This window comes from Hyla sarda, chromosome 4 (genome assembly GCF_029499605.1).
Source record: "Hyla sarda isolate aHylSar1 chromosome 4, aHylSar1.hap1, whole genome shotgun sequence".
NCBI lineage: Eukaryota > Metazoa > Chordata > Amphibia > Anura > Hylidae > Hyla > Hyla sarda.
The window spans coordinates 321,037,511-321,045,878 of NC_079192.1; the positions used below are offsets into that span (position 1 = coordinate 321,037,511).

The 8,368-nt window shown below is 45.1% G+C and overlaps 1 long non-coding RNA gene across 1 annotated transcript; it reads left to right on the top strand.

Annotated features, from left to right (window-relative positions):
* The first annotated feature begins 213 nt into the window (after window positions 1-213).
* LOC130367049 (uncharacterized) lies at window positions 214-6,030 on the top strand. Its single transcript, XR_008892059.1, has 3 exons — window positions 214-278; window positions 3,812-4,337; window positions 5,442-6,030. It is a non-coding gene; the product is annotated as an uncharacterized LOC130367049 (long non-coding RNA).
* The last annotated feature ends 2,338 nt before the right edge of the window (window positions 6,031-8,368 follow it).

Genomic DNA, 8,368 nt, shown 5'->3' on the forward strand with positions numbered 1-8,368 from the left:
TAAAGGGAATGCGTTACCTAGATTATTCTACTGATTAGATTCTGTTAGCTTTTCTGATTTGCTTCTATTTTTAATTTTTTGTGTTCACTATTTCTTCAAATAGACAATACAGTGGACATTTAGCAAAACCTTTCCAGAGGAAAAGTTGCTGAGTTGCCCATAGCAACCAATCAGATCGCTTCTTTCATTTTACAGAGCTGACTGGTTACTATGGGCAACTCAGCAACTATTCTTCTGGACAGGTTTTGATAAATCTCCTCCTACATGTATATTGCAGAGTAAGTAGTGAATATAGAGAACAAAATAAAACAGGCCATTTATCATACTACAATGGATAGTCGTCCTCAGGGAAGATGGCAATTAGAGATGAGCGAACTTACAGTAAATTCGATTCTTCACGAACTTCTCGGCTCGGCAGTTGCTGACTTTTCCTGCATAAATTAGTTCAGCTTTCAGGTGCTCCGGTGGGCTGGAAAAGGTGGATACAGTCCTAGGAGACTCTTTTCTTGGACTGTATCCACCTTTACCAGCCCACTGGAGCCCCTGAAAGCTGAACTAATTTATGCAGGATAAGTCATCAACTGCCGAGCCGAGAAGTTTGTGACGAATCGAATTTACTGTAAATGCGCTCATCTCTAATGGCAATGTGTTAATATATAATCACAGACAATGCATCACAATATAAACAGTTACATCACAAACAAGAACACATCAAGCAAGCATAACAATACATAATAGAAGAATGTAACATGTAGGTATGTTCAATTCATATATTAACTAGAGATGAGCGAATTTCTGAAAAAATTTTCGCAAAAAATTAGCTTTGGTCCGAATTTATTTGCGGCAAATCTGTATTAAAAACTGCTATTTCTGGCCTACAGAGAGCCTCAATAAGGGTGTAGAACACTTTGCCTTGCTGTAACATGCATAGGGTGTGTGCTGGGTGAAATGGCTGTTTTATGTGAATCCACTAACCTGTGAGGAAGATGGCGTGCTCCGTACCAGGGAGCGGAGTCTAAGGTGCCTATAACGACGAGCGCTCCGGGTCCCGCTGCATCCCCGGAGCGCTCACGGCGTCTCTCTGCTTGCAGCGCTCCGGTCAGCGCTGCTGACCGCGAGCACTGCTGCACTCTCACCGGAGGGGACACGATCCGCGGGACGGGACGTGCCCACTCACGGATCGCGTCCGAGGTCTCTTACCCACCACGTCCTCCTTCACTTCCCTCCTGGAGCACGGCCCCGCTCTCTAGGGCGCGCGCGTGCCGACTCTATGAAATTTAACCCCTTAAGGACTCAGGGTTTTTCCGTTTTTGCACTTTCGTTTTTTCCTCCTTACCTTTTAAAAATCATAACCCTTTCAATTTTCCACCTAAAAATCCATATTATGGCTTATTTTTTGCGTTGCCAATTCTACTTTGCAGTGACATTAGTCATTTTACCCAAAAATGCACGGCGAAACAGAAAAAAAATCATTGTGCGACAAAATCGAAGAAAAAACGCAATTTTGTAACTTTTGAGGGCTTCCGTTTCTACGCAGTGCATATTTCGGTAAAAATTACACCTTATCATTATTCTGTAGGTCCATACGGTTAAAATGATACCCTACTTATATAGGTTTTATTTTGTCGCACTTCTGGAAAATTTATACGTTTAAAAATGTCATCTTCTGACCCCTATAACTTTTTTATTTTTCCACATACAGGGCAGTATGAGGACTCATTTTTTGCGCCGTGATCTGAAGTTTTTATTGGTGTGATTTTTGTTTTGATCGCACTTTTGATCACTTTTTATTCATTTTTTAATGGTATAAAAAGTGACCAAAAATGCGCTTTTTTTGACTTTGGAATTTTTTTGCGCGTGCGCCATTGACCGTGCGGTTTAATTAATGATATATTTTTATAGTTCGGACATTTACGCACGCGGCGAGACCACATATGTTTATTTATTTTATTTTTTTACACTGTTTTATTTTTTTTATGGGAAAAGGGGGGTGATTCAAACTTTTATTAGGGAAGGGGTTAAATGACCTTTATTAACACTTTTAAAAAAACATTTTTTGCAGTGTTATAGGTTCCATAGGGACCTATAACACTGCACACACTGATCTTTTACACAGATCACAGGCGTGTATTAACACGCCTGTGATCAGTGTTATCGGCGCTTGACTGCTCCTGCCTGGATCTCAGGCACGGAGCAGTCATTCGCCGATCGGACACCGAGGAGGCAGGTAAGGGCCCTCCCGGTGTCCTGTCAGCTGTTCGGGATGCCGCGATTTCACTGCGGCGGTCCCGAACAGCCCGACTGAGCAGCCGGGTCACTTTCACTTTAGAAGCGGCGGTCAGCTTTGACCGCCGCTTCTAAAGGGTTAATACCACACATCGCCGCGATCGGCGATGTGTTGTATTAGCTGCGGGTCCCGGCCGTTGATGAGCGCCGGGACCGACGCGATATGATGCGGGATCGCGGCGCGATCCCGCTTCATATCGCGGGAGCCGGCGCAGGACGTAAATATACGTCCTGCGTTGTTAAGGGGTTAAAGGGCCAGTGCACCACTAATTGGTGCCTGGCCCAATCAGTACAAAACTTATAAAAACCTACTTCCCCTTCCTGTCCTTGCTGGATCTTGTTGCCTTGTGCCCTGTGAAAGCGTTTCTGTGTGTATCCCAAGCCTGTGTATCCAGACCCCTTGCCGTTGTTACCTTGACCTTCTGCTACGTCTGACCTCGCCTTGCCTTGTCCTTGTGTACCGCGCCTGTCTCAGCTGTCAGTGATGTTGAGTTGCTATCGGGTGGAACGACCTGGGGGTTACCTGCCGCAGCAAGTCCATCCCGCTTTGCGGCGGGCTCTGGTGAAAACCGGTAACCTCTTAGATTCCGTTCCCCTGGTACGGCCCATGCCATTGCCTCACTGACACAGAGGATCCACTCCCGTGTCCTCCCCGCATACCAGTCCTGACCCTGACAGTGCCGCTGGTTTTCACCAGAATCTGACGCTAAGAGGGACGGACTTGCAACAACAGGCGGCAACCAGGTCGGTACCTCTGATACAACTCGTCCCCACAGGCAGCCGAGGTATAATGAGACACGGGAAGGATGAGGCACATACGAAGTCAAGACAGGCAGAAGGTCAGGGCTGGCGGCAATGTAGCAAGGTCAGGTCACATAGCAAGAGGTCAGAAGGCAGGCAGCACAGGAGCAAGGTCAGGATACATAGCAAGGGGTCAGATACACGGCAAGGCAAGATACAAGTATACGCTTTCTTTTAGGCAACAAGGGCACAAAGATCTGGCAGGGAACAGTAGGAAGTGCCGGAACTAAATAGGGCTAGTTTGAGACAAGCACCAATTATTATTGGCCCTTTAAATTTAGAAGAGCCGGCGCACGCACGCCCTAGGAGGCGGGGACGCATGCGCCGGCAGAGACGGGCAAGAGAAGAACAAGGTGAGGAAAAGGTCCAGAGGGGACAGAAGAGGACGGGGCGGAAGATGAGCGAACCAATGCGAACGCAATGCGAACCACAGTACTGCGGGAGCAGAGGGCAGAGCCCTAACACTGGGTTAGTGAAATAATACTGTTATTCAGTATGACATGCCGATTAGAGGTGTCGCTATTAGAATCACTAGGTGATCGAGGTGTCGCAGAGCGGCACAATGACAGAGCCTGGAGGTGGCATCAGTATGAGGAGACCATATAGTGGCTGAATGACAAGACCATAGGGCCTCACAATTGAAAAGATTAAAGATATTTTTTAACATTTAAAATGAAGATCTCAAATAGATGAACCTTAAAAGTTTTATTTAATGTACCTGCAGCATAAGGAGACCACATGGCGGTAGAGTGACACAGCCTGGAGATGGCGGAAGCATGAGGAGACCATGTAGTGGCTGAATGACACAGCTTGTAGTTGGCAGCAACATGAGGAGACCATATAATGGCTGAATGACACAGCCTGGAGGTGTTGGCAGCATGAGGAGACCATATAGTGGCAGAATGACAGCCTGGAGTTGGCAGCAGCATGAAGAGACTATATAGTGGCTGAATGACACAGCCTGGAAGTGGCGGAAGCATGAGGAGATAATATAGTTGCAGAATGAGACAGCCTGGAGGTGGCAGCAGCATGAGGAGAACATATGGTGGCAGAAGGAGCCAGCCTGGAGCTGGCACCAGCATGAGGAGAACATATGATGGCAGTATGAGACAGCCTGGAGGTGGAATCAGCAGCATCAGGAGTCCTGAATGTGACCCGGTGACATAGTGGGGCGGTGGGTGGCAATACCAGTACCCGGTGACGAAGATGGGTGAAAAAAGAAGAATTTTGCATCAGATACGTGGCATCAGGTGGGTGGCAGGATCAGAATAGTAGCTGAGGCAGGTAGGCAGAAGAAAAAGGTCTCTTTTGTAAAAGTGTTAGTGTGCACAAGTAAGTATTGAGGATATGCATTATGTAAAACTTAACTTTTAATAATATTCTTAGGCTAAAATATATGTACCTACATTTTTTGTAAAGAGGCACTGTCATTGTTAAAAAATTTTCATATATTGCAGGACTAATTATAATATGACATTTCACGATATACACCTGTTAAAATTTTTTTTAAATTTTCACCTGAAATTCAAGCTCAAACTAGCCGCCACTAGGGGTCGCCTGTCTTTTAGCCAGACAGACTAGTCTAGATTTTACAGCATACTGGATACCGGCCGTAAAGCATACCAGTATCCAGAATAGGAGATTTCTATTGAGTGTATGCAAAATTACAGATAAAGGATGTGTGGACATGCTGGGAGCTGTAGTTTTACAACAGCTGGAGGCAACACTGCTCTAACACAGTTATTTTCAAACACTGCAGCTTCAGTTGTTACTAAACTACAACTCCCAGCATGCAGAAATAGTCAAAGCTTTCTCGGACTCCTGAATGACAAAGAAGTTGATCAGACATTCAGGAGTCTGTGAAAGATGAATGACACACATAGTGACAGCTATGCTGATTAGCATCCAGCTTTACTAGGAGAAGATAAAACAGATAGAACATGTATTCATAAAAATGCTGTACTTTTATCTAAAAAAGCCTTGCACTAATTTTATAAAGATCTATTCTTATATTTATACATTTTATCCTGTGATGAATTCACTATAATGTCTTCTGATTACTGCAGGCAAGCTCCAAGTATCTTCCTCTGTTTAACATGTACAGCATGAAACCAGAGAGGAAAGGGTTACAGAGTAGAGAGTACTGATTGGCTGACTGCACAGGCTTGCTCCTGTGAGGGAGACAGACTGATACACCCCCTCCAGCCTGCACAATGAAAAAGTAACTCACCAGCAGATAAATGCTTATATCTCTGGATATATAGGTCCGAGACACGTAAACATTATATGCACATGATCAGGATTGGGTCCTGAGTAACATATCACTTTTTTTCTTTTTTTTTGCACTATGACAGGTACGCTTTAAATCAAACAAAAGGAAAGGTGTCCAAAAAAACACCATGTGCCACCTACAACACCAAGTATTGATGTGATGCAAAGACCTCTAAAAGGTGGAAGGGAACAACGTACAGTGGGGATCAAAAGTTTAGGCACCCCAGGTAAAAATTTATATTAATGTGCAGAAAGAAGCCAAGGAAAGATGGAAAAATCTCCAAAATGCATCAAATTGCAGATTAGACATTCTTATAACATGCCAACAAAAGTTAGATTTTATTTCCATCATTTACACTTTCAAAATAACAGAAAACAAAAAAATGACGTCTGCAAAAGTTTGGGCACCCTGCAGAATTTATAGCATGCATTGCCCCCGTTTGCAAAGCTGAGACCTGCCAGTGTCATGGATTGTTCTCAATCATCATCTGGGAAGACCAGGTGATGTCAATCTCAAAGGTTAAAAATAGTGTTGCTCGCGAATATTCGCAATGCAAATTTTATTTGTGAATATCGCATATTCGCGAATATAGTACTATATATTCATAATTACGAATATTGTTTTTTTTTTTTTTTTCACAGTACACATTACAGTGATCACCCCTCTCTGCTTCCAGCTTGTGTGGTGTAAAGAAGGCTCTAATACTACTGTGTGAGACTGGCGTGCAAATGTTCACATATGTGAAAATTTTATGAGACTATTAAGAAAATGCGAATTTAGCGAATATATGACGAATATTCGTCCATATATTCACGAATATGCGCAAATTCAAATATGGCCTATGCCGCTCAACACTAGTTTTAAATGCCCAGACTCATCTGACCTTGCCCCAACAATCAGCACCATTGGTTCTTCTAAGCAGTTGTCTAGAAATCTGAAACCGGAAAAAGGCTATAAGAAGATAGCAAAACGTTTTCAGATGTCAATATCCTCTGTTCGGAATGTAATTAAGAAATGGCAGTCATCAAGAACAGTGGAAGTTAAAGCTAGATCTGGATGACCAAGAAAATATCAGACAGAACAGCTCGCAGGATTGTGAGAAAAACTATTCAAAACCCACGTTTGACTGCACAATCCCTCCAGAAAGATCTGGCAGACACTGGAGTTGTGGTACACTATTCCACCATAAAGAGATACTTGTACAAATATGGTCTTCATGGAAGAGTGATCAGAAGAAAACCTCTTCTACGTCCCCACCACAAAAATCAGCGTTTGAACTTTGCAAATGAACATATAGACAAGCCTGATGCATTTTGGAAACAAGTTCTGTGGACCGATGAGGTTAAAATTTAACTTTTTGGCTGGAATGAGTAAAGGTACATTTGGACAAGAAGGGGAACAGAATTTGATGAAAAGAACCTCTGTCCAACTGTTAAGCATGGGGCTGGATCAATCATGCTTTGGGGTTGTATTCCAGCCAGTGGCACAGGGAACATCTCATGAGTAGAAGGAAAAATGCATTCAATAAAAATTTCTGACACTCCTCTGAGCATGTCCTGGCAATACTCTTCCTGACATACTTATTGCGTATATGAGGGGAGTACAATATGCTCCAGTCTACAACACCAGCAGGTGTGTACTTTATGCTGGCCTTTCACAGTATCTAGGCCCTTAAGACTTTATCAGGAACAAAATGGTACGCAACTTAGATGTACATATGTGGTACGCACTTATGAAGGAAGGACAATGCGCTCCAGTATGCTTAAAATGGTATTTGTCTACAACACCAGCAGGTTTGTACTTTTGGCTGGCTTTCCACAGTATCTAGGCCCTTAAGACATTACCAGGAACAAAGTGGTACACCAATTAGATGTATGTATGTGGTATGCATTTATGAGGGGAGGACAGTATTTGTCTAAAACACCAGCAGGTGTGTACTTTTGGCTGGCCTTTCACAGTATCTTGGCCCTTAAGACTTTAACAGGAACAAAATGGTACACCTCTTAGATGTACGCATGTGGTATGCACTTATGAGGGGAGCACAATGCAATCCAGTACGCAGGGCCGCCATCAGGGGGGTACAGCCAGTACTCCAGTAAGGGGCCCCTAAAATGTGTGTTAATAGCAGAAAATACCCCCCAAAATGTGTAACCCCATCTCTTCTGAGTATGAAGGTACCCCATAAGTTGACCTGAAGTGCACTACGGGCGAACTACAATGCTCAGAAGAGAAGGAGTCATATTTGGCGTTTGAGAGAAAATTTTGCTTGGGGGGCATGTTGCATTTAGGAAGCCGCTATGGTGCCAGAAAACAAAAAAAAAACACACTGTCACGATTCGGCTCACAGGTAGTGGATCCTCTGTGTCAGCGAGGGAGTGGCGTGGACCGTACTGGTGGACCGGTTCTAAGAGGCTACTGGTGTTCACCAGAGCCCGCCGCAAAGCGGGATGGTCTTGCTGCGGCAGTAGCAACCAGGTCGTATCCACTAGCAACGGCTCAACCTCGCTGACTGCTGAGAAGGCGTGGGACAGAAGGACTAGGCAGAGGCAAGGTCAGACGTAGCAGAAGGTCGGGGCAGGCGGCAAGGGTTCGTAGTCAAGATGGATAGCAAGAGTTCAGGTAACACAGGCTTGGACAACACTAAACGCTTTCACTGGCACAAGGCAACAAGATCCGGCAAGAGAGTGCAGGGGCAGTGAGCAGATATAGTCTGGGAGCAGATGGAAGCCAATTAAGCTAATTGGGCCAGGCACCAATCATTGGTGCACTGGCCCTTTAAGTCTCAGAGAGCTGGCGCGCGCGCGCCCTAGAGAGCGGAACCGCGCGCGACAGCACATGACAGCAGGGGACCGGGACGGGTAAGTGACTTGGGATGCGATTCGCGAGCGGGCGCGTCCCGCTGTGCGAATCGCATCCCCGACGGCCATGTCAGTACAGTGCTCCCGGTCAGCGGGAGTGACCGGGGCGCTGCAGGGAGAGAGACGCCGTGAGCGCTCCGGGGAGGAGCAG